Source organism: Podarcis bocagei, assembly GCF_964188305.1.
Source record: "Podarcis bocagei genome assembly, chromosome: 8".
NCBI classification, from domain to species: domain Eukaryota; kingdom Metazoa; phylum Chordata; class Lepidosauria; order Squamata; family Lacertidae; genus Podarcis; species Podarcis bocagei.
In genome coordinates, this window is record NC_138133.1 from 31103600 (window position 1) to 31127917 (window position 24318).

General features: G+C 43.1%; 1 long non-coding RNA gene across 7 annotated transcripts in view; it reads left to right on the forward strand.

Annotated features, from left to right (window-relative positions):
• Positions 1-2689: 2689 nt before the first annotated feature.
• LOC308593957 overlaps positions 2690-24318 on the forward strand; it is a 38949-nt gene continuing 17320 nt past the window's right edge. For 2 of the 7 annotated variants that reach the window (XR_014011145.1, XR_014011146.1), the window contains exons 1-2: positions 2690-2918; positions 4185-4268. This is a non-coding gene — a long non-coding RNA (uncharacterized lncRNA). Of the gene's footprint in view, positions 2919-4101; positions 4269-4613; positions 4778-13090; positions 13264-24318 lie in introns of all 7 variants that reach the window. The other 5 variants (XR_014011142.1, XR_014011141.1, XR_014011143.1 and 2 more) reach the window with 5 other exon arrangements.

Consider the following 24318-nt stretch of genomic DNA (forward strand, 5'->3'; position numbering starts at 1 on the left):
CACACACACACAAAACCACCCTCTCATGCATATGTTCCAGGGAGATGTAAAACCATAACATTGCTTCTGTGTAATCCACAACAAAAGCACATGCAAGCGACATTCCACAGATTTTTGTACAGTAGACTAATCCACTTAATCTCACTGTTAGTGCCTCTCACAGGAATTTCACAGGCATTTTTTATTTGATGGTTTGTAACATTTCTGATTAGTGTTTCTGTCTTGTTGTTTTTTGTTATTGTCATTGTTTTCAATCTCACCAAACTGGCGTTGTTCTTATGCATGTTTATTTATTTTTTTTAATAGAAATTTTATTGCATTTTTTCCAGATAAAAGTAACCAGTCAGAAATACAAAGAAACAAGAACAGCAAGAAAATAAAAGAAAAAGAGAATCGTTTCAAAACTTATTTCAGTCATCTATCGGACTTCCCCACATCTCCCACAATGCATTCTTAACAATAAAGTTATCAGCAAATTGTAACCTTGTTTCATGTGTTTCCTTTATACTTTCAAATCCTTGCATTTTAAGTTTAAATTACTTATTATCCATTTACCTTATAACCAAATATAATATCATTTTAGACATTTAAACATTTAATCTTTTCATCAGTGTTACCTAATTTCAATGTTATCAACTCTCATTGCTGGAGCTAACCTTTCCTAATCATGCGAGTTTTTATAGTTCATATAACTTATAAAATTTTTGCAAATAGTCCTTAAATTTTTTCCAGTCCTCCTCAGATTTCCAACATTTCCAACATTTATTATCAGACAAATGGTATATCTTAGCAAGCTTGACTGGGGTCATGTACCACCTGTATATCATTTTCATAATGTTTTCTTTCAGGGCATGTTCTTATGCATGTTTAAACACTAGCATCTTTAAACGATCTATATTTTTCCAGTTGTTCCAATAGATTCTCTTGCCATACTGCTGTATTTCTGCTCTCAGAGTTAATAAGCGTTTGTTTTTTAAAAAAAGATTATTATTTTTAAAGGAGCTGTCAGATCCCTTGAAGAAGGAAAAGAACCCTGATCAAAATATTTGAAGGTAATTTTCTTTTTTCTTTTGTATTAGCAAATGATAAATATGAGACAGAAATTATGTGGGTAATAGGACAATTGACTTAAAAAGATAAATTAAAGTGACATGTAAATTGCTCAAAGAGCACTGCAGTGCAAATGGTATATATGACAATAAATGGACCCCTGAACAGTTTTGCAAAGAAATCCTATAGACAAGAAGTTAAACTGAGCCAGATTAAAATATGCCAGGATTCAGTCTAAATCATCCTCCCACATATCGCTTCACCAGTGTTTGTCCACAGACAGTTTTCCAGGTCATGTGACTAGCATGATTAAACCGCTACTGATGCACAGAGGACCGTGACGAGTGCCAGAGTGCACAGAAATGCCGTTTACCTTCCTACCGCAGTGGTACCTATTTATCTACTTGCACTGGTGTGCTTTTGAACTGCTAGGTTGGCAGAAGCTGGGATAGAGCAACGGGAGTTCACGCCGTCACTCAGATTCGAACTACTGACCTTCCAATTGGCAAGCCCAAGAGGCTCAGTGGTTTAGACAACAGTGCCACCCACGTCCCTAAAGCTCCCAGAGCAGCACACAGGCTAGGGAGGGACAGGTGGGTGTTACAAGCTGATATGCGTGCACAGATTGAGTCTTTGTAATAGCACAGCATTGAATTCCATCCCATATGAGAAATAAAAGAAGCAATAAAAATACAATTAAAAATCAATATAAATATTTAATGCAATGGATGTGCCCTCTCCCATCTTCAGCCACGAATTCAGAGGCATGTTGCAGATCACCTGATTTTAGCTTGCAGACCACAGATGGTCCGTGGATCACAGTTTGAGATCCTTCAGTGAGCAGGAGAGATAAATAGACGAGGCTGGCTCAAAAGGAATACATCTTCTGATCCAGACAAAATTAATGGTTGCTGTTGATGCCAAGGTGGAGACTTGGAAACTTTTATACATTTTTTTAAAAGCCTGTCAAAACTGAGGCTGATGTAGGGAGGTATTTTAACTGTATCAACTCCCAAGAACCCAGTATCTAAATTAAGCTCAATTTATCCAAGGATCCCAGGACTGTGTCATGAACAGACACAGAACATTAAAAAAGGCACCTGAGTGGCTTTAAATAAACCCAGAATGAAACAGATAAGCACAAAGTAATACAGTGGTACCTCGGGTTAAGAACTTAATTCGTTCTGGAGGTCCGTTGCTGCCGCCGCGCAATTTCTGTTCTCAACCCAAGGTACTATTTCTGGGTTAGCAGAGTCTGTAACCTGAAGCGTCTGTAAACCGAGGTAGCACTGTAGTGGCTGCTATTGGTATCTGTAATAGAGATAGCCAGGAGAGAAAGGAGAGAAAGACTTCAGTGAGCAAGAAAGGGATGTAGAAAATATAAGTTGTGATGTGAGGACACAATCCATCCTAAATTAAGTGCTTTTAAATACCATTGTTTTCAATGAAAATATAAGCATGCATTTAACTTTCCCCCACTGAAATCAGTGAGACTTTAAAGCTGCAGTCCTGACTCCTGTGGAAGCTCACTCAAGAATGAGTCCCGTATAACTCAGTGGGATCAGGTAACATGATGGATGGATTGCAGTGTTATTTTTATAGAAAAAGAGGTGCCAGAACTCACTATGGATACCTCCCTTGTTTTCTTATTATGGCAACGGCGCTCACCTAAGAGGTACCAGAGCTGAGTTCTGGCGAGTTCCAGCTGAAAAAAGCCCTGATGGATTGTATCCTGAATATCCTTGTCTTTCTAGAAATCCTAGAGAATTTATCTGGCAGCAATGTGACCGCTCAGTCCTCTCTACTCTGGATTTTACTCTCCATATTTCACAGAATGCAGTGAAGCTGAATGATTCAGGACAGATAAGGTAAGGTACTTCTTCATGCTGCACAGACTTATATTATAGAACTTGCTTCCACAGGAGGCTGTAATGGCCATGAACTCCGATGGCTTTGAAAGAGGATTGGACTAATTCATGGAGGGGAAGGCTATCAATGACTTCAAACCCCAATGGCATCTGGGCAACTGCTGTGAGAACAGGTCACTGTGAGTTGGGTCACTGGCCTGATCAATGAGGCTCTTCTTAAGCTATGTTCTTCAACATAGTGACTCTCAACAGAAAACATGGTTTTCTAGTTTGTTTGTTGTTAACAATACGAACCCGCTAGGGTTTCTAACTGACCAGCAAAAAATCCAGCCTGGTCTGTTCTAGTTGCTGCATAACTGTAGCTTGTTCTGCAGAAACCAGCAGGCAAAAGTTGCATGGCGCAATGGGAGCAGGGGGGGAGTAAAATAGTTGGCAACTTTAAAAACAACCATGGAAAGCTTGCATTTCATTTGGGAATGAGCAGAGATTATCCCAAATTCCAAGTTCAATGCCCACAAACTCTTCTTTTTCAAGGCAAACAGATTTACCTAGATAATTCATCAGGCAAAACATGCAGCCAATGAACATCCCTATAATTATACTATCATTTATCAAAGATTTTCCCCTTCATGTTCAGCCCTCAATTATAGTTCATTCTTCATTTCTGAGGCAGACACCACTAACAGCTAAGCATGTTAAAACTCAAAACAGAATCATCCATCACTTTTGTTCTTAAGCCATTCAACGTGTATTTGACAAGATGATCATGAGTGATGTTGGTGTTTTCTTTCCTGAAGCTGATAAGAGATTGGCAACAACTTTACAGAGCACACTGCCCAATGAACCAGGCTGTCAGATGATGAGATAAGCTAAGATGCTGCATCTTACAGAGCTCATGCATGTATACAGTGACAGCCAATGTTACCAGTTGCAAGGGAACAAATAGCTCTGGTGGAATATAGGTACTGTATTGTTCATTCAAACCTAACCAGCCGATATTGAACAGTTCAAACAGTTTGTCACCATCTACTCTGATCCACTTTTCTACATGATACGTGTAAGTTTGCTTTTGCCTGGATAGCTTTTTAAATCTGAAGTATTGCTAAGCATTTATGTCTTTCGAAAGGCTATAATATGCAAGATAAGATTTGCAAGGCGTAATATACATTCATGTTCTTTGCAGGAAAATCAGTTAATTCAAATAATGTTTTAGTGCTCTGGTGCTTCCCATCAAAATGACAACTTCCATTCTGCTCTGCTCTACAGCTTCAAACCCTTTTGTGGTTGCTAATACCCAGTAATGATGAGGCCTCTATCAAATGGAAGAGTTGGAACCTGTCTGGAACTGAGGTGAATCCATTTGGGCCTTGTACAATGGTTGTGGAATGAAATCTTTCTCTAGACACCTTGAGTGTTGAATGTCTTTTCACAGTATTTGCAACCGCTTCTGCCAGGAATGCTTGGTCCTCACAAAGTATTGGTCAAACTTCTCACATCTCTCCATTTCCATTCTTCTGCTCCCTCTCTCGAGCCAGCATGAAGAGAGCAGATGAGTTCCCTGTCCCTGGTCCTAATGCTGCCCCTTCCTCTGAAAAGCCACTCCTGAAAATCAAAGGAGGGGAACTGACCAGAACCAGGCTATGCAGGCAACTCACCTGCTTGTACCACAAAAACATAGTTTTCTTCTCAATCCAGAATCATTCATGCTCAGCCTCAACATGCTGCTTTCAGTCTAGAGCTCTGAAAATGACTTGCAAGAAGTAAACATACATAAGATGGAACTATATCGATCTCCCATTGAAAATGGCAGCCTGTGGCTGAAGTGGCTGTGCACCAAGCCTAATTTGATTTGAATTGGGGTAGGTGTGAATCAGTCTTTTTTCCTGGCCCCAGGACCCCACCCTGCTGTGTGGACTAAAAGCAGACAACTAATGGCACCAGTTGCTTTAGTTCCTGTGCAAAGCAGCATCACTGTCTATGTATGCAAAGCCGACCACATGGGGACTGTGGAGCAGAAAAGGCAGCTCACTGTGGGAAGACTATAAATTCTGTAATAACAGGGCCTTCCTCCTGGGCTTGGCCATCTATCATGTAAATATTTTAGAGTCTGAGTTCATCTCCTGGCTAGAGAGATTTTCTGGCTGCTGTCCCAAACTGACGCAATGCTCTCCATGACTGGGACATTTATTACATGTGCTACATTAGGCACTCAGTGCATGTAGCAGTAATCAGACCTGGAAGGGGAGGGGGGAAGTTTAGGAATATATGTATTTTGATGCTGTTCTACTCTGTACAACCTATGACATCATCTGAAGAAGGCCACACTCCGTATATCCTTCTCCTCTCCCTTCCCTTGCTCTTCCTCCTTCCTCCCCCTTTCCCTTCCCTCTCAACTGTTATAAGAAAAAACTGCTCCTTTCCCCCTTATGCTAGCAGTTTGTCAAACTGTCTTGCCTTTATCTCATCTTACACACGCTTTGCAAATAAGCACAGGGTGATTGATGCGCTGCTAACTTCTTTTTTAAAAAGAAGAAGTTGGGCTAAATAAAGCAGCCCTCCCAAAAACCAGTGCTTTGTGGAAATGTAAGGGGAAACCCATCCATCCATCGCTCTGTGCAGTGTCTTAAAAAGTCTTATCTCAGCAAAGAGAGCACAGGGCGGGGGGGGGGGGGAGAAGAGCCTTTTCCAGATAAACAAAAAAGACCTCCAAAGTTCCCTTCTCTTGCACCACTCCCACCTCTTTAACCTGAGTGAGCGCCCCTAAAGGAATTCACAAAAGCATCTGTGACCCCCTCGGCCCTTTGTAAAAGTGTGCATCCCCTCAAAAGATCACGCCAGGGAAAATCTTGCCTGCTTAATTGCGCCCAAATGTTGCCACCACGGCTATTACAGAAACCTGTTAAAAGTTTACTGCTGGCCTGTGCTGATGGTGAACAGTAAATCAACAGATGAATGCGAAACGTGTCATATTGACTCATGTGGGAGCAGACAATAGAGGCTGAACTTTCTACATTATTATTACTGCTTTCCTTCTGCAGAGATTAAGGAGTGGCTCTGCAATTTGTCATGCACAAGGAGGATGGAGATAATGAAGTGGGGGCTTAGGCAGGCAGACCTGGGATGTTAACAAATGCTAGCAGGTCTGAGTGACAACTCAGCAGCAAACAGAGCTTCTCTCTCTTTGTTTTACAGTTATACTACAAAGGCTGTGTTCAGGCAGTGCTTTATTCCCTCTTCCTGGCATTTCTGTACCTGTTAATTTTCACATTTTATGTGATCTTTCTCATGATGTAAAATCCTGTTCTGGAAATCTAGTGGAAACTAGTGGCAATTTAGTGCCCCTTTCCATGTTAGTTGTTTGGAGAAAAAAATTGTTTGCAACCCTGGAAATCCAGAATATTGGGGGCACGTTTGCTTATGTAACAAATTTTGGGGCTATAGTTTGGCATACCTCCTAGTGAACCATGGAGGAACAGAACTGTGCATGTCCAGAAAAGGCAAGGGAGTTTGTTGTTGCATCACACCAAACCACTAACATGAGTGAAAAGCTACAGTTCCACAATGCAATAGGTACTGCAATGCAAAAGGAACCAGTGAAATTAATGCAATAAACCAGGGGTGGCCAACTCCCAAGAGACTGTGATCTACTCACAGAGTTAAAGACTAGCAGTGATCTATCCCCTTTTTGGGGGTTCAGGTTAAACTTTTTTTACGAAGGAGGAAGGCCCATTTTGGGGGGGTTCGGGTCAAAGTTGTTGAGTTTTTCAGGGAGCTTTTTTTGCTGAGTTATTTTTTAGGGGACCCACAGTTCAGCTTCTTTGGGGGGAGCCAATGATCTACCAGTGATCTACTGCAGACGTCCAGTGATCTACCTGTAGATCACGATCTATCTGTTGGACATGCCTGCAATAAACCTCACATCTGAATGCTGCCAAAGTTAAAGCAGTCTCCCCTCCCCCAGGTTTATCTACTCAGTTTCTCCCTCTGTGGAATCCCCTGGATTTGATATTAAGCTCTTTAAATACCTCTGCTATGTCGGATAGGAAGACACTGTGGCCTTTGTATGCCTTTCAGCATTAAAAAGAACACTCTGCATTATTGTAGTAAAGTGGGAGAATGGTAAAATATGGCTGATCACATATTCTCCATGTATACTAGGTACAGTGGATGTTCTCACTCTATCGTGCGGGCATCTCAGTTTGCAAGCGCCAAGACCCAGCAGTCAAAACAGCCAACAATCAGCTGATTGTCAGCACTTGCAGATCATAGCACAGCATACGTCAAAGGCACAGCATGTAAGAAATCAGGTGGAGGCCAGGTAGGCGTGGTTGAAATGGCGTGGTGGGCCAGATGGGGAGGCACGCCTGGAATGCAGACTCCCCACCACTGAATTAAGCCCCTAGACATGTGATGCACTCAGTGCTGAGAGTTAGTTCATAGTGATTCCTTTGTCTTTCCTTAAGAAATGTTGTGAGTCTGTCAAGCATTCCAGATGGCAGACAAACAAAACGTACGACACGAGATATCCAACGGAACTCACTTAAAAGGAAACAACCCAAACAGTTCATAAAACAGCTGGAAGCCAGTTCATTTATAGGCAACTTTTATGGTTATAAAAGATCATCTGTTGGGACAAACTTTCTTAAGATGACGAACTTCACACGAAAATGCTGATAAATTTTCAGGGAGATGGCACCCTCTAAAAATCCGCAGAGTGGAGACATGGGGAACCAACCTTAAAATTAGGAAGGTGAGAAACTGGGAGAAACCAAAATGGGCAAATTGACTTAGCTGGGACTGAGTGTGTGTAAGGAGCAGCAGCTCCCTTCTTACCTAGAGTGCATGGCCAAGGAAGGGACAGGGACTTGTTCTCCAACTGCTGCTGCCTGTGCTGCTACTCACAGCTGGTGAGGGACAAAATAAAAATAAGTGAAAGGAGAGCTTATCCTCATAAGAGGATAACATGTAAGCCAGCCAAGACAGTTCTATCCCCTCCCCAAATACCTTTCTTTAAAAGGGTCATATTCATTGGGGAGAGCAGATTTGGTCTTTATTAGTATTATTTCCTTTAAGCTCCTGAAAAAGCAAACTTGAAAGCCAACTGAATTGTGCCAGTACATTCAAATGGCAGAATGTCTGTTTCCTTTTCATTTGCAATTTGGAGTGGCCACTGAGGATGTGCTGGGCGCAGGGTGGGGAGGGGAGAATTATTGGATGTGTGAAAAATGCTTTTATGCTCATAACCCCCTAAACTCTGCGATTTGCCAGGAATTTCTGGGGTTCCTGCCAATGGCAAAAGAATTCCCACCACCACCACAGAGGACACGACTTACTAGAAAAATATATCTCCTTTCACATTAGCTGAGTATTACAGAAGTTTTAGTTAAATTATATGCATAATTTTCCCTCTTATGGGCAAGCTCTCAGATGCCTTTTCCCTTTCAAGATGGAATGGTAGAAACTATTCCACATGGCTAATGGAGTATGGAAAAGCACCAGAAGGAAAAGTAGGTGGAGCAATGGATGTGTCACCCTCACGTACAACATTTCAGCCACACAAAATTCAGAGGGTTCTGTACACACACACACACACACACACACACACACACACACACACACAACTTCCTTCCAGGCAAGCAAGAGGCATTATGGGAGTTCAAAGACACATTCCACTCAAGCAAAAGCAATTCAGGAGAATATGGAGCAGGGTCAATGTGGGGTATGACTTAGCTTGACTCCTGGGGGCCACATACAGAGAACTGAAGGGCCACATTTGACCTCTGGGGTTCCCTAATCTTGTTTTGTCTAACAGAGGGTGATGTTGTTATTGACAGAATCAATTTGTGATAATGTGTGGGACAAGAGCCCATTGGGAATCCTTAGATCAGAGGTCGGCAACATAAGGCCATGGGCTGGAAGCGGCCCATGAGCGGCCCCCGAACCAAGCCACCCGCTCAGCGAGTCCCCGTGCGCTGCACTAAATTGGGGACTCTCTTCCGTGGCTCCAGAAATCGCTTCTGCGCATGCCCAGATGCTGAAAATCGCTACTGCGAGGATCTCTGCGGGAGTGATCTGGCCCATGCCCAGTAAGCCTTGCCGACCCCTGCCTTAGATGAATCCCCAAATACGGTTTTTATTTGTGGTAATGTAAGCAATTCTAGGGTCCCTCAACAACCATAAAACTTCTTTGTCTAGCAGAAAACTCAGGCCTGTCCTTGCTCAAGATTCCCCCTATTTCCCCCACCATGAACATTATCCAAAGATTAAAGCTTCAGAGCCAAAAATCTCTTCATTCGGTAAGACATATGCCAGCCAATATAAAGCCTTTTGAAATTTCCTTGCTTTCAATAGCAGGCAGTTTAAGAAATGGTTAGCTCTCCAAATGAAATAAATTTGGTGTCAAATAATGCTTACTACTTTGCTGCATTGTGCCTAGTGATGATACTTGTTATATTTCTAGAGCACTTTTTCTGAGTGCTCTTAAGTGATTTATATAATATTATTTCAATGATGCTTTCAAGAAAACATTGTTAGGTAAGCCGGGGCCATTAGTTCCATATTACAGATTGCAGGTGGTAGAGATGGTAGCTTGCCTAAGGTTCCCCTGATGAGTTCATGCTTGAATTTGAGATATACTCCCAGCAGGACTGCAGTCCTTTCACTGGCTGGAGTGGAAGGAGGCGCCAGGAAAATCACTGTACTAGCTCAGGATCCAGCAGGTCCCAAGCCATTTCACCCCCTCTGCCTGCAGAAGGCTCCATTTCAGGGCTTTCTGTGGGTTGTTGTCCACCTGTGTTTTTGGCAGGGAGAATAGGGAGTTCCATGGTAGCAGAATGTTTCTGGTACCACTGGCAGAGGCCAACAGAACTGGGCAGAGGGATACCTCTGCCCAGTGGTGTAGCGTGGGGGGTGCAGGGGGGGCCCGGCTGCACCGGGCGCAACATCTGGGGGTTAGGGTTAGGGGGCGCAAATCCACGGGTTAGGGGGCGCAAATCCACGGGTTAGGGGGCGCAAATTACTTGCCTTGCCTCGGGTGCTGACAACCCACGCTACGCCACTGCCTCTGCCCAAAGGAAACATCCCCTACATCGCAGAAAGGGGCTTTGGATGACAGCCTCATTCTCTTAACCATAACACTACACCCAGGGCTTTTTTAAGCTGGAACTCTCCGGAACTGAGTTCTGGCACCTCTTCTTCTAGAAAAATAGCACTGAATCAGCTTCCCTCATGGTATGCTGGTTTTAATATACAGAAAAGGTGTCTACATTTCTCATTTGCTATAAATATTTTATATAACGTGTAGTAAAATGTAATCTTGTCAGAGGCAAACGGAGTGCACGGTATTCAAATCACTCTAAACCAAGACAAACCATTGAAATTTCATATCTTCAGGCATGAACTCACCAGGGAGACCTTCATTGGTTTAAACCACCAGTAAGTAACTTCTGTTTAAATGCATTGCTTGGTCTGTTAGATGTTCCTCAGTCCTTGTGTGACCCTCTGTTCTTAAAGCATTGACACCGGAGCCTCTTCCTTTGACGCTGGAATACTATTGCTGCAATGCCAACATAATGTTGTGTCTTGCTTAGCAAACCTTAAGTTTAAGCTGTATTCAAACTAAGAAATTTTAAAAGATGGTGACCACTATGTAAAGCAATAGCCAGAACATGTGCAAGCTAAGAAGGTGATGTTTTGGAAATGAGAGTGAGCCATGGAATACTGGCCATGGAATACTGGCTGACAGATGGAGGAGAAAAACATGGGAAAACAAGAAAGAAAGAGGAATGGACTGGATTTCCTGGAACAGGGTATGGTTTACCAGCTAGAACCCTGAACAGAAGCACTCTACACTATAACAGTCTGTGCAAGTTCCACTTGTTAATATTACCTTTTAAAGTTAAGTAATCTTTAAAGAAATGTGCCTGTTTTACTGCAGAAGCGCAGTTGGCATCCGTCAGCCTCGGCAGACAACAGGAAAGTGTGCCTTCAGGAGTAAATTCAAAGCCCTGGAGAGTTACAGTAGCTGTAGTGACTGATATGGGAGAGACATGTTTTGTTGCAGCTGGGGCAGATGAAGGCATCCTGTTGTGCTGCTACAGGTGTACCATGGCATTTCTTCTCTCTGTGCTCCTCCCAGCAGTCATTCCTCCTCTGGTCACTGTCTACCTCCAGACACTGCTGTCGATCGCAAGGGAGTCCCACACAGTGGAGTTGATGTTGCCAGACTTCATGTCATGTTTGCAGGCACCTTTGTAATACAGAGTTAGTCTGCCAATGGGCCTGGTGCCAGCTCCCCTTAGAGCACATCCCTGGCAACCCCACGATCTTCCATTCTGTGGTTATGACCAAATCAGCATAGACGTCACTGAGACATTCTGGAAATGTGGGCCTGGGAGAACACATTTTTGTTTGAGACTCTGCCCTGGCAATTAACCTAAAATCATAATTTTACCTAACCAAGGAGGAGGAGACGTTTTTCCTTTTTATTCATGTCAGTTAGTTCCTCGTCTATATATTTTTCAAGAGAAGCATGGGGGGAAGAACAGAATCTGACACGCATTCTTCAGTGGAGAACATTTCTTGGTTTCACATAATTCAGTTACCATATACTATCTTGGAAACCACAATAGCTATAAATAATTTGACCACACTTTCCTCTTGATAGTATCTCTCAACACATGCACATGCCTGGGGAGAGAGAGAGAGAGAGAGAGAGAGAGAGAGAGAGAGAGAGAGAGAGAGAACAAACAGTCAGATATTTGTGAAATGAGATGAGAATATCAGAGTGCTTGTGAGGTGCGTGAGGGCTAAACGGTCCCTGCCTAGAGCTTATGCTTTTATGCTCAACGCAGTTTCCTGACAGAGGCTGCGGAAGCATGCACCTCTTTGAAGGCACAAACTACCAAAATGTCACCTGAAGGAAACAAGTAGCACTACTCATCCAGGAAAGGCTTGGGTGGAGTTATTTCAGTCAGCCTTAACGATGCTTTCATGATAAGCACCAGAGAAACTCGCTGAGCACCCCAAATTAGACGAACCTGGTGGTTTTCATGCTAAGCCATATTTGTGTGCTTCAGACATCTTTGACTAATAAATCATGCTTTTTTTAAAAAAAGTTGACAGTATACACACACACAGGCAGATAAGAATGGGAAAGAAATTTGTTTGCTTTACCTGTCAAAATCACAATTCTCAAACCAATACGCAAACCAAAAGAGAGCCCTCTTTTTTGGAATTTGCACTTCTCTGACCTTTGCAATGCTGTTCTCCAGCCAAGGAATGCATATGAGGATGAGTTTATTAGTGAAAAGTGCATGCAAAAATGCATACATTAGTGACAAGAATACAGAAAGATGCTTTTATTTAGCTGCAAAAATGCCTGTATTCAGCAACAATTGCAGTGCTTTTTTCTGGGGGGGGACGCAGGGGTATGTATACCCCTAAACATTTTGTGAATCTGATGGGAGAAGAAACTATTTTTTTAAAAAAGTTTCTTCTCTAGCACGGGGAATCATCAGTTCCGTTGCTATCTCCGATGGCGGCCTTTTGTCCATTTACTGTATTTATTTTTCCCGATTTGAATTATAAAATGGTGATCTTCTCAAGTCAAAATGAGAGTACCCCTAAGCATTTTTTAAAGAAAAAAGCACTAAACAATTGCATACAATAATGTACGTATTAGGAGAAGTGTGCAAATTTTGCAAATGGATGCAGAAATGGGGCTGGAAACATAATTGGAAAAATGAGGATTTATCTATTCCTACAGGCAGATAAACAATGACACTGTTACATAACTGTAGCAAGCCTTTCTTTTCATACGTGAAGCCTTCCGCTCCTTGTGACAACCAGGCTGCCCTAGTTCAGAGGAGTTCAAAGCACATGACTTTGTATGCAGAAGCAAGCTCTGGTGTGGACAAGCCCATAGGCTGCCTGAAAAACTGGGTGCCCACATTGGTGGCATCTCATTAATGAAGCCCTTGAGAAATTCCAAAGATGTTATCACTTGTTTGATCTGAAGAATGGTTGTTAACTGAGGACAGTCCTCCTCCATCATCCCTTTCAGGGTTATTTCCTACGCTGCAATTTCTTTGTTTGTTCGAAAGCTTCCCGTCTCTTGTAGGCAGAAATTGCCACAATAAAAGGTGTGACCTTGTCTAATTTATCTCTTTCAGTCTCTGGGACTAAAGATGCCTGTAGCCGTTCAAACAATGCAGCCATCCCAACAGCAGTGCCCTTCAAGAGCGCAATCTTGTCTTTCAGTTGCGCTCTTTTGTGTGGCACATTGTGTGAGTGCTGTTCAGCTTCTATGACTAGCAGCAGAATTTGCAGACTTGCCTACTCAAAAGTAAGTCCCATCATGGAGGTTCCCGGGGCTTACTCCCAAGTAAGTGTATCTAGGATCAAGGCCTTAAGGATGGGAACATGCAGCCACTGAGACAGCTTAAAAAGTTAAAGAGCGAGGCCAGAGGAACCATCATATTTTCCGTCAAAATATTCAGGGGGAAATGTTGAGTTGCTGAAGCAGAAGCACCCGCTTTGAGAAAGAAGGTTTGGCTCATGCACAACAAATGAACAAAATCCACGTGTTTATTGCACAATGTAACTTAACATCTGGAAATTTGGTAAGACAGAAGGGAAAGTGATTCCATGCACAGCCAATGTACTGCCTGTTGCAGAATCCTGCCTTGGACAGCCAGCTCACCTAGGAAGAGAATGATGAGGGGTTTTAAAATATATTTTTAAGGCACATCCAGTTCTTTCTCATTTCTGCAGCACACCTGATGCCAAAAGGACATTCAGTGTTTGAAGTACAAAAGAGCGGGCGAAGGAAGTGGGAAGGTTTCGTTTCAAATTAGGGCAGACTTATAGGCTGAGTATGCACGTTACATTTAAAGCACAGTCATGCCCCAAGGAATCCTGGGAACTATAGTTTTTTTAAGGGTGGTGGGAGTTGTTAGCATACCCCTATTCCCCTCACAGAGCTATGATTCCCAGAGTGGTTTAACAACCAAACCCTTTCCACGAGGAACTGAGAATTGTAGCTCTGGGAAGGGAATAGGTGTCTCCTCTCAGAACGCTAAACAAATGACAGCTCCCAGAATTCTTTGAGGGAAGCCATGATGTGACGGAAAATTTTGTTTTGCTGGGCAAGTTGGGTCCCCAAGTGTTTTCTTTTTCTCTGCCAGCAAACGGTTAATGAATGGCAGCCTCTGATTGGCCAGGGTTCCAGGAGAGGGGGTCGAAAAGGAGAGGATTTGGAGAGACAGTTTTTTAGGTTGGACTAGTGGTTGGGATTGAGGTAGGGAGATAGGTTAGGAGTCAGGTTGGGAGATAGGGAGTGAGAAGAGAGAGAGTAATAAGGCAGGAATTAACTGGGAGACTGAGGCTGAGCCAGAAGAAGTAGAATCTGGAAAGATATAGTCTACTTAGGTCTCATTCCAGCCAGGAGGGGAGAGATTCTTCTACAAAAAGAGAAAACTCCCAAACCAGTTAAGAGGGGTGTGGAGATCCCTTGGGTGTGTTACTTGGAGTACCTCAGGAGTAGGGTTGTCTAAGGGATGTGTAATTGACAGGAAGTACCACCTTTTTTAAGAACCAAAGTATTAAACGGCAACAGCTGTGCAACAACTGAGAAAGAACTGAAGTGAAATAGCATTATAATCTGGAGTATCCTATGTTTTACCCACTTGCGTCATAAACTTCCTTTGTTTAATAAAATCTTTATTTGATCAAATCCTGCCTGAGACTCCAAATTATTAAGTTTTCCCTCACACAAGTCCCCCGCAAGATAATCTTGGGAAGTTTGTAGGAATTCATGGCATTGGTGTTCTGTGAAGTGGGTGCACTATATTTAAGTGAGGGCGGGCCCAACGTCGCCAGGGGAAAAAGTGCCGTCGTGCCGTCGCACATGACAGTTTAAAGTGGTATCATATTGCTTTAAATATATGATGTGAATGTGGCCGATAAACGCCAGGCTGGTAGCACCCATAGAGTTGGTCAGGGAGTATGACTTGAGAAGGAATAAAACCCAGAGGCTTATGTGTGTAAAATGTGGGTATAACAAAAGCATTCTGAAATGTATGGCTTTCAGGGAAAGCCATCATTAAAGCTTACAATGAGCAAGCTTAGTATTTCTTTATTTGATTTTCCTTTTAGTTAGCTACTGTTAAGTAAGGCATCCCAAGGCACCTCATCTGTGAAATACTTGGGACTTGCACACAGTTTGAAAGCACTGTGGCTTGAGGCTGATGTGGAAAAAGTTGAACTGAAATTGTTTGAACCTACAGTACATTCGAAAACGGAAGCATAACCTATTTTACTATCACTTCTTCTGTGGTTGGTCTGATTCCTATTGAAATGAATCTTTCAGTTATGAAGTGCCCTTTTTGTGGCAAAGCTGTGTGCTCATTCTAGAACAGGGCTTATAAGTGCAAGACTGGGAGTCACAAGGAGAGAGCATGAACTGAGGGTCTTTGCCCAATGGAATGACACCCCCCCCCCAAAAAAAAGCTGTATAGGAACATGCAGGCGATATAGCAGGAATGAATACAAGATGGCATTTATTTCATTGGATTAGAACCTGGACCTTTTCAGACAAGCAGTTTATATTCAAGATGCTTCTCATTTGGTTGTAGGCTCCACAGCACTAACATAGCAAAGGAAGTATTTCTGCTTCGGGGTTATCACGGCTCAAGCAGCAGCATTTTGTAGCTATCAAATTAGATGCCTTTCCCCAGCTAATGGAAATTTTACAGTTTGGGGTGCTATCCAAACCCTAGCATTCCCTTACACATAATCCCTTACGCTGGGATCGCTGGAATATTATTTACGAAGCCTGCGAATATCCCAACGTGAATATCGTGACGCAAATGCTGTGTTAATAGGAGAGTCTAACGTTCATACTGATATTAGCATGGATCTAGTTACCTTAATTGATATGGAGAAGTTTCTTCTGGAAGAAGAAGATCAGGTGAGTACGTAATTGGATCTCATAGGATTATAAAGCAAACAAATCTGGTTTACAATTGAGTTAGCTAGTAAACATGCTAAATTTAATAATTTTAAATGGTAATTTTTGAGATTGGTTTGGATGGGTTATTTACATATCTTGGCTCAGCAGAGGCTCGTGGAGTGGATGATGAGGTCTTTGTGTCCCCCTTGCAGAATGAAAGTCTTCCACTTGAAGTGGGAGAAAATGTCAGAAAGGGACAATGAGCTTCTGTTGGTTCAGATTTCATTTAATGATAAACCATGACTTCTGTCTGGTAGCAGTCACAGGGTAGGGTGGGGTGGGACTTCACTGCTTCCCTGGCTTCCCAATACTTGAGTCACTGGTGGTTATGAGAGGAGGTTGGTGCGGTGTTGGAGCAGTGGCAGGAGCATTAGATCAGCTCCATCACTGCACCAGCACTGCACCAACCTTCCCATGGCCTCCATCTTGGTAACGAGCAGCAACCCTAGCATTGGGAAGCAGTGAAGCTGCCCTGCCCAGTCAGTTGCTACCACTTCTGCCCCTTAAGCAAAGCCACAGAATTGAATCCATTCAAACTGCAACAGATAGGCACATTAAGGGGTCAACAAATCTTGCAAAGACATTAAAATCTTAGCTTAAATCCCCAACCCCAACCGTAATTAAAGAAGGTATAATTCTGTGTACAGGCGCTTCTCCGCTTATACATGTCCAACTCACGTGCGACGACATATATGCGCAGCGTTGGGAAATAATTTAGCAAATCTATTTCAACTGCAAAAATGTGTGAAAAGGGGCAAAAAAAAAAGTCCCCAAAAGAGTGGGGAAACTGTAAAAATGTTGCCAAAGAGTGAGGAAACAGCTAGCAATCCCAGGAGGATTTGCAACTGCAATCCCATGAGCCTTTGCACCAACCTCTGAGGCCTGTGGAGAGTTGGAGTTTTGAGAAAGGAGGTTTGGCGGGATCATTTGTGGTGGAGTTTGGCAGACGAAAGGGCGCAGGCTTTCCCCATCTAACAGTATATGCGTGGTACCCAGAAATGTCACACACACACACACATGAGTGGGGAGATACCTGTACATATAATTCTGAAGACATGCACTAGATAAGTGGGGAAGGTGTGATCTGGAGTGCTGTCTGGGATGAGGTTGGATGCATTTAATGAGTGCCTGTAACACTGATGTTGAGAGGCACAGCTCCCCCTTCCCCCTGCCATGCCTCCATCATTTTTAAAAACTCATCTGTGCATGGGTGGAGAAGCCTCTTCTCAATATACTCCTGCAGCTGCATGCTTTCATACTTTGCCTTGAGAGTGTATGGTTGAACTCACTGCTGAGGTTAATTCTTCAGACCTTGCCTGACTAGTCAGTTTCAGCTCCATGTGACTCCCTCCTTGAGAGGCTGAGTGCCCTCCCTCCTTGTGTGCTGAAGTGTATATCATCCAGACTTAAGATGAAAGTCTTCCACTAGGTATGGAGTCTAGTGTATCCCCCTCCCCACTGGTTACAAATGGATTGGATATGTCCGACCTTTTTCAGGAGTGCCTCACAAAGACTAAACTGTGGAGCAGTGCATATCCCTTGTTCGCTATCCGATCCATGCACAGCCACTAGTCACTGCTAAAATCCTCAGACAGGATTAGATAGTGTTTTAAAATATACTACTAGCATTTTAATCGGAACCATATGTCCTGCTTTGAGACTCGCTTGCTTCCATGACAGAAATCTTAACCTAGAATCTAATAGTTCTGTGTTTCCTCTCATATCTTCCAACTCCCCTTTTTTCACTTTCTTACACCTTCCTATCCTGTTGGCCGATTTCAGATTGCTGGTAGGGACTTGTTTGTTTTTGAAATGTGTTGCACAGTGCATAGCAAGGCCTTCTCAAATAAAGGCAGAAAGCCATGCAACAGTGAAGAACCAGGAAGCTCTGTCCTGTCTAAACAGCACTTCTGTGCTAGAGCATCAGAGCAAAGGACGAGGCATATAGGGTTGCTATATTTCAAAAAATAAAAACCAGGACACCCCAAAAGTTGTTGAGCTTTTTATAGGAAGACCCCAAAAACATGGCTTTTCAGCACCGCCTTTCGCAGCCCTAATTGAGCTCATGCACTTGGTGCAATGGTGATTGTGCTCCTTTGCTACAGTTTAGGGCAGGGGTGGGGAACGTGGGGTCCTCCAGATGTAGTGTCACTCCAGCTTCCGTTAGTGAATAGAGTCCAGCAACATCTGGAAGGATGTGTACATTCCTCACCCCTGGTGGAGCAGGTCAACTATGCCTTCTGTGGTGGGGCAGCAGCAGATGGCTTTTGTGCCAGTACGAGGGAAGGGGAATGATGTGTACAGTATTTTATTGTTGGTATTAGACAGCTGTTAGAAATCGATCATTCAGTATGGCAGCACCTACACTTTGGAACTTCCTGTACACCAGGCAGGCACCTTCACTGGACTCTTTTTGGGTCCTGCTGAAAATGTTTTTGTTTGGACAAGCCTACTTGGACATGTAGAATGTAGATATGTGTTTTGAATCTGTTTTTAGTTTAATGCTGATTTTAATTTTTAAAAAATGTTTTACATAGTTGTTTTTAGCTATTTTTAGTGATTGTTTTATTCTCTTTGTAAACCATTTAGAGGTTTCCCCACTCCACAATCAAGTAGCGTATACATTTTATGAAATAAATAATAAATAAACTAAGTTGCGCTTTTCTTTTCTTTTTTTGCCAAAAACTGTCATCTTGTGGCATTCCTGACAGGTTTTAAAAAAGTAGATTAATCACACTATAAATCCACTATTTAGTCAATATATTTCAGATATTATTTCTATTGAAGATTGGTGTGGGCGTGTGTTTTGTTGGGAATACAGGCTAAAACATGCTATGTTGCTATGCTGGGCTATCATAAGTGCTTCCACTACTAAACCAATAGTGGGAAGTGACTCTAAAGTTTCCTGTTTGACATTAGTTCCTTCCTACTGTGAATTGAGTGATTTATTGTACAATGAAGCCATTACAGAAAGAGAGAGGAGGTGCTGGCTGAAGCCAGCCAATCTACAGCACTACATTTATAGGGCCTATAATTATCCAAATTTTTGAGATGCACAATAGTATCTGCTGAAAGGGAACATCTGGGAGGGGAGCGACATGTCCCAATTAAACGATGGATGAGCAGCTTCGTGTATTGGATAACTTGCTGTGTTAATGGGGTTGCAATTTTACAAATGTCACTCAAGTTAATAAACATGTTCCGAGAGTAGCAACGCCCGGGTGGGAGTGGAGGACACCCAGAGATCAAGTGAAGACGAAATGTGTTCTCCCAAGTGATTCAAGATAACAGAGCAACAATAAGATGGACTAAATTAAAAAAAAGAGTGCAGAAAATGTCACAAACTCATGTCCTGTGGAAGGACATTAGGGAAGGTGCTAGCAATCGGTACCCTGCCTTTTTTAAAAAATGAAGATGACAGTTCAGTGTCAACACAGATAATTTTTCAATGTCTGGGCCAAACTTGCACATGACATTCGCGACATTTTTAAGCAAACGTGCATAATCTGAGTGGATTTATTTTGGAGGAAAGGTAGCTGCGGGGCCCCAATCTGCAGTGCACTTTTGATCTGGATTATTGATTCTTTATTAAATATATTGGGCTGTGTACACATTGCCAGCTTAAAATACAGCTAGGTGGTTCTTTTCCTCGATTCGGATCAAAGCTGGTTTGGAGAAAAGGGCACCAAAAGGCAACATCTCATAAGAAATGACAGGATAAATACGGATTGTAGCTAAAGTGTGTACGGCACTTCCCAAACCAGCAGTGAGAGCAAAGAGCAGTGTGTATACAACCTTAGCAACATTTTTGAGCTCTAGTGTCTCAGTGTGGTTTACACATTAAAAATAAAACACCAAAGACATTGAAATCAGATAAAAACAGCAATAAACTAAAACTAAAATTGGATCGGAGCCCTGTACTGGTTATCTGCTGAAAATCACTCTCTTCTGGCTGCTGCTGTTTTAACTCTGAAAGTGCTGTCTGGTCTAAACAGCACCTTCTGGAGCAAATAGCAGCCAGCTAGGGAATATTTCAGAAAAAAGCTTATTTAGGACCTGAATCAAGACTGGGGGGCATGTTCCAGCCAGGGGCCTGTGAGAGTTTTCCCTCCAAAATAAAAGCAGCCAAGATAAGCACACTTGTTTATATAATTGACTAATGCCATATGCAGTTGGCCCTTAATCTTTATGCAGAAAAGGGTATACAGGTGGCGGCTGAGGCATATTTCTGTTCCACAACTGAAATTCTCAACTAGTGATGGGAGAGAAATTTTATTTGGTTTGTATTTAAAGGTAAACCTACCTAATCCACACTTTCAGAAACAATACGCCAACCAAAACACAACCATTCTTTGAAATTTGCACTTTTTGGCATTTTTCAGTGCAGTTCTCTAGCCAAGCAAAGTCTACAAAAAGGGTAACATGTGCATATAAATGCATATATTAGTGAAAATAGCATACAAAAACACATGTTATGGGGAACTGCTTTGTGAAAATGTATCTATTAGGAGAAATTCGCACTAAAATGCTGGTGAATTTTCATGAGAATGTTAAAAAAGCAAATTGATGTGGAGAGCTGAGGTGAAGACTTGGGAGGGGGGGGCGTAGAGAAACTGAGAAAAACCAAAACTGACAGATTCACTCATCCCTACTATCAACCTACCTTGGCAGCAGAAGCAATGAGAATATCAGAATGGTGATGGTTGAGGACTTATCCACATCAGAGCAGGGCAGACATTCATTGAGATTCCCTGGAACAGACTACTGTAAAGCAAGATGAGACTAGCCTGTGATGGCTATCTTGTCCCTGCACTGTATGGACCCTTAGACAACCTGTTCATAGGGCATTCATCCTGATTTGTTTGCAGGGAGATTAGACGATGTTGTGTCAAAGGGTCATTGTGCACTTTCTAGCGTGCATTTCCCCCATCCCTTTCCTTATCACTTTATCTTTATCCCCACCTTTCGGGGAAGCAGGTGTGTTGCACAAGACAGTCAACTGTAAATGTGCAACCTGAACTTGCAATTGAATCCAGCTCCTAAATAGCAACAACCTGGAAGTGCCTAGACTAAACTAAATTCAAGGTTCGCAAGCTACCCTACGAACCAAAGCAAGCACACAGAGAATGATCACGAAAGCTACTGCTGCAGGAAGGTGATATTTGAATAAAGATTCAGAGAGGGATGCTGAGAAAGAGGGGGACATCAGCCTTGAACAGATGTGTTGATGTTTGATATAAAGCACAGAAGCATCTCTTAGGTTTGAAGAACATGCCATGCCTTGTTAGCTTGTGTTTTCTGTTGTAAAGGTTTTTCGGGGTGGGGTGGGGGGGAGTTCCTGGGTGTCTACCACTCTTTCCCCCCCTCCGGGCCCTGACAGATGGCCATTATCTCCCTCACTTCCCAAGACTTCATATTCCCCACATCTTCAGCATCTTCTTATTTTTTCCCTTGCCAGTGTACTCATGGCTTGTTTGCCGTTCCAGGCATGCCGCTCACACACTTTGGGAAGGACTTGTTGATAGCAACAGCTTTTAAATTCCAATGCCAACCTACTGGGAGAAACTATATTTGGAACGCGCACGTGCCTGCCTTTTCATGTTCCTTTTGTGCGCAGGCTGGACAGTTTGGTGCCAGCGTCTGTGTATCTGAAGCGCAAACAGCTTCTTCTGCTCAGGTGCCAAAATTCCACAGCTCTTCAAAGGAGATGGGTGGGGGGAGGAATGATATTAAAGAATTAGGTCAGTGATTAATTTAGTAAGGCTTTCTTTTTAAAATGTAAGTTTTTTTTTATTTTGTTCTGTTTAACAGTGAGCTCTTACTCTGCTGAAAAATTCCACTGAATTCACAGCCAAACTACAAGTGATAGTGGTAGGATTGTGTATTGAATTGTGTGGACTGGGGTGGAGGTGTGATTTAAAACGGATGGGTGGAGGGTCATTCTTCCTCAATCTAAGACACATAGCAAAAGATAGCTCAGCTGAGAGAAAAGCAGCTGAGGAGAGGGAACGAGAGGGAGAAAAGCAGCAGGGAGGAAGGTGAAAAATCTCCCATACATGCACCTATTTTAATTTGCAACCCATTCCGCTTTACACATGATGGCTGCAGATTGCATTTAACTACATGGACCCACCTCTGTCACTTGCAACTCATCGCTGTTCAGGGTTGCGTTGCGATGCTTCTAGTGTAGTGGGTGTGCTCACATATGAGAACCCGGATAGCTCAGCTGCTTAGAGCATGGCACTGATCACGCCAGGGTTGCAGGTTTGATGGCACAGCTGCCTATTCCTGCATTGCAGGGGGTTGGGTGAGATGACCCTTAGGGTCCCTTCCAACTCTCCAAGGCTGTTCAGGGGGCCATGGGTGCTTGGGCACCCACAGTAATATAATTGTGGGGGCCGGGCACCCCAAAGTCAATTAGCAAAGCTGGCAGGTGGCAGCCCCACTGCCTCCGAGAGAGAAGCAGTTCAGCTCCATCCTCCGCAGTCAGCCAGTGAGGCACCCTTTACTGAGGGTGGGGGCTCAAACACAGAGGCAGAGTTGGCCCCAGAGTCCGAGGGCCCCCCCCCATGGAAGAGGGTGCCTCGCTGGCTGTGGAGAGGAGGAGGAGGAGCTTGTATGGGAAATGCACCCAGAAGACCGAAATGTATCAAGGAGTTAGTGATCTGACAAGGTTACCCTTCCTGCCTCTGTTCCTCCTCCCTCCCTCGCTCTTGTTAAGTTTTTTGATGGTGTGAGAACAGTGTTTAATGTCCTGAGAACATAGGGAGGAGGTGAAGGCCCCCCCCCCACAGCTGCCTTAATCAGTTGTGGAGGATAATGCTGGGTACCTTCTTTGATGTCGGACATTGTTTTGAGAAAGTGAGGCATTGGGATGATCTAATGGATGATCTGCACCTAGCCAGTCTTGGAAGTCACACAGGCTATCTATAAAATTGGACAGTTTGCCTCACCAAAAGGCTGGAGAGGGTGCACCTCCACAGGCACATACCTCCACATGTGGTGGGAGTGTTCCAAAATCCAACTATTCTGGACAACAGCCATACAAGAAATATGTAAAATAACTAAGCAAGTAATAGACATCACCCCAGAATTGGCCCTACTAAACATCTTCCAAGACAACAATGCCCATTTACACCACAAAGAACTCATAACCCACCTGCTCTCAGCAGCCAGAAACACCATAACCAGACACTGGAGAGACCTGTCAGGAGTAAGCATGGACCAATGGTACCAAATAGTATGGGAAACAGCCCTGCTAGAAAAATTAACTAATAAACTGAAACTGACACGGGGACAAACAGAAGAAGACGCCTTCACCCCGGTATGGCTCCCCTTTATCACATACACAGCCCAACAGGACAATGACAATAATCCACCAACAGCATACAAATCAATATGGCTAACCTGATCCAAAACACCCACCCACCCCACTCACACATGAAAACAAAGATCACCACAGCCATCACAAGCAAACAATCACACCCTAGGCCAACCCCAACCTCTCTCACCACCAAAGGAACACAAGTGAACAACACAAGCAACGCTGACACCAAACTCTACATACATTAAACATAATAGAAACACCGCCACCCGACCCCACCCCTATCCATCTTCCCTCTCTCCACCCCCTTTCTTTTTTCTTTTTTCTTTTCTTCTCCCCCTAATGCCTCAACAAATGAAACAGATTTGTAAAAATGTTACATGAAAAAAATAATGAGGCACTATACTCCTGTAAAACAAGAAAATCCTTAATAAAATATATATTTAAAAAAATAAATCGGACAGTTTGGGCAGAGTTTTAAACCTTTGCCTAACGAAAGGACATAACAGGTTGTTATTTTACGTACAGGAAATGATTTTAAACCAGGTGATTTTGCTGCTACTCTGAATCCAAGCATATCACTGGAAAACAACATGCTGATATCTAAGCACGTATTCCAGTCTTTAAAATATGGCAGCTTCTGAAAAGAATGTCGTTGATAATGTTCACATTATTGTTATTAAGCAATCTCCCCCCACCCCCACAAGTGCTTCAGTCTATAGCTGCGGTCTCTCTCATTAACTTTGCTTCTTGATGCATTCAGTATGCAGATTCTTCCAGTGCAATGATTTCTGCACATCGCCATATGCCATGTCCCAGGAGAACGGGCAGGGCGGGGGCAAGGGGGTGGGTAGGAGGGTGAGCAGCACTAACCCTTTCTTTGATATCCAATGATAAGATGCCTGGATATTTTTTCCCAAAAGCAGTGCAAACAGCAGCGGGTGGGCAGTGGAAGGCTGCACTTTGTACTCTTCCATTTTCACCTAATAGCTTTCATTGCACGTTGAAGCTCCGGGGGTTAGAATGACAAAGGGCAAGGAGCTCAAGAAAGATTTCTGTCTAGA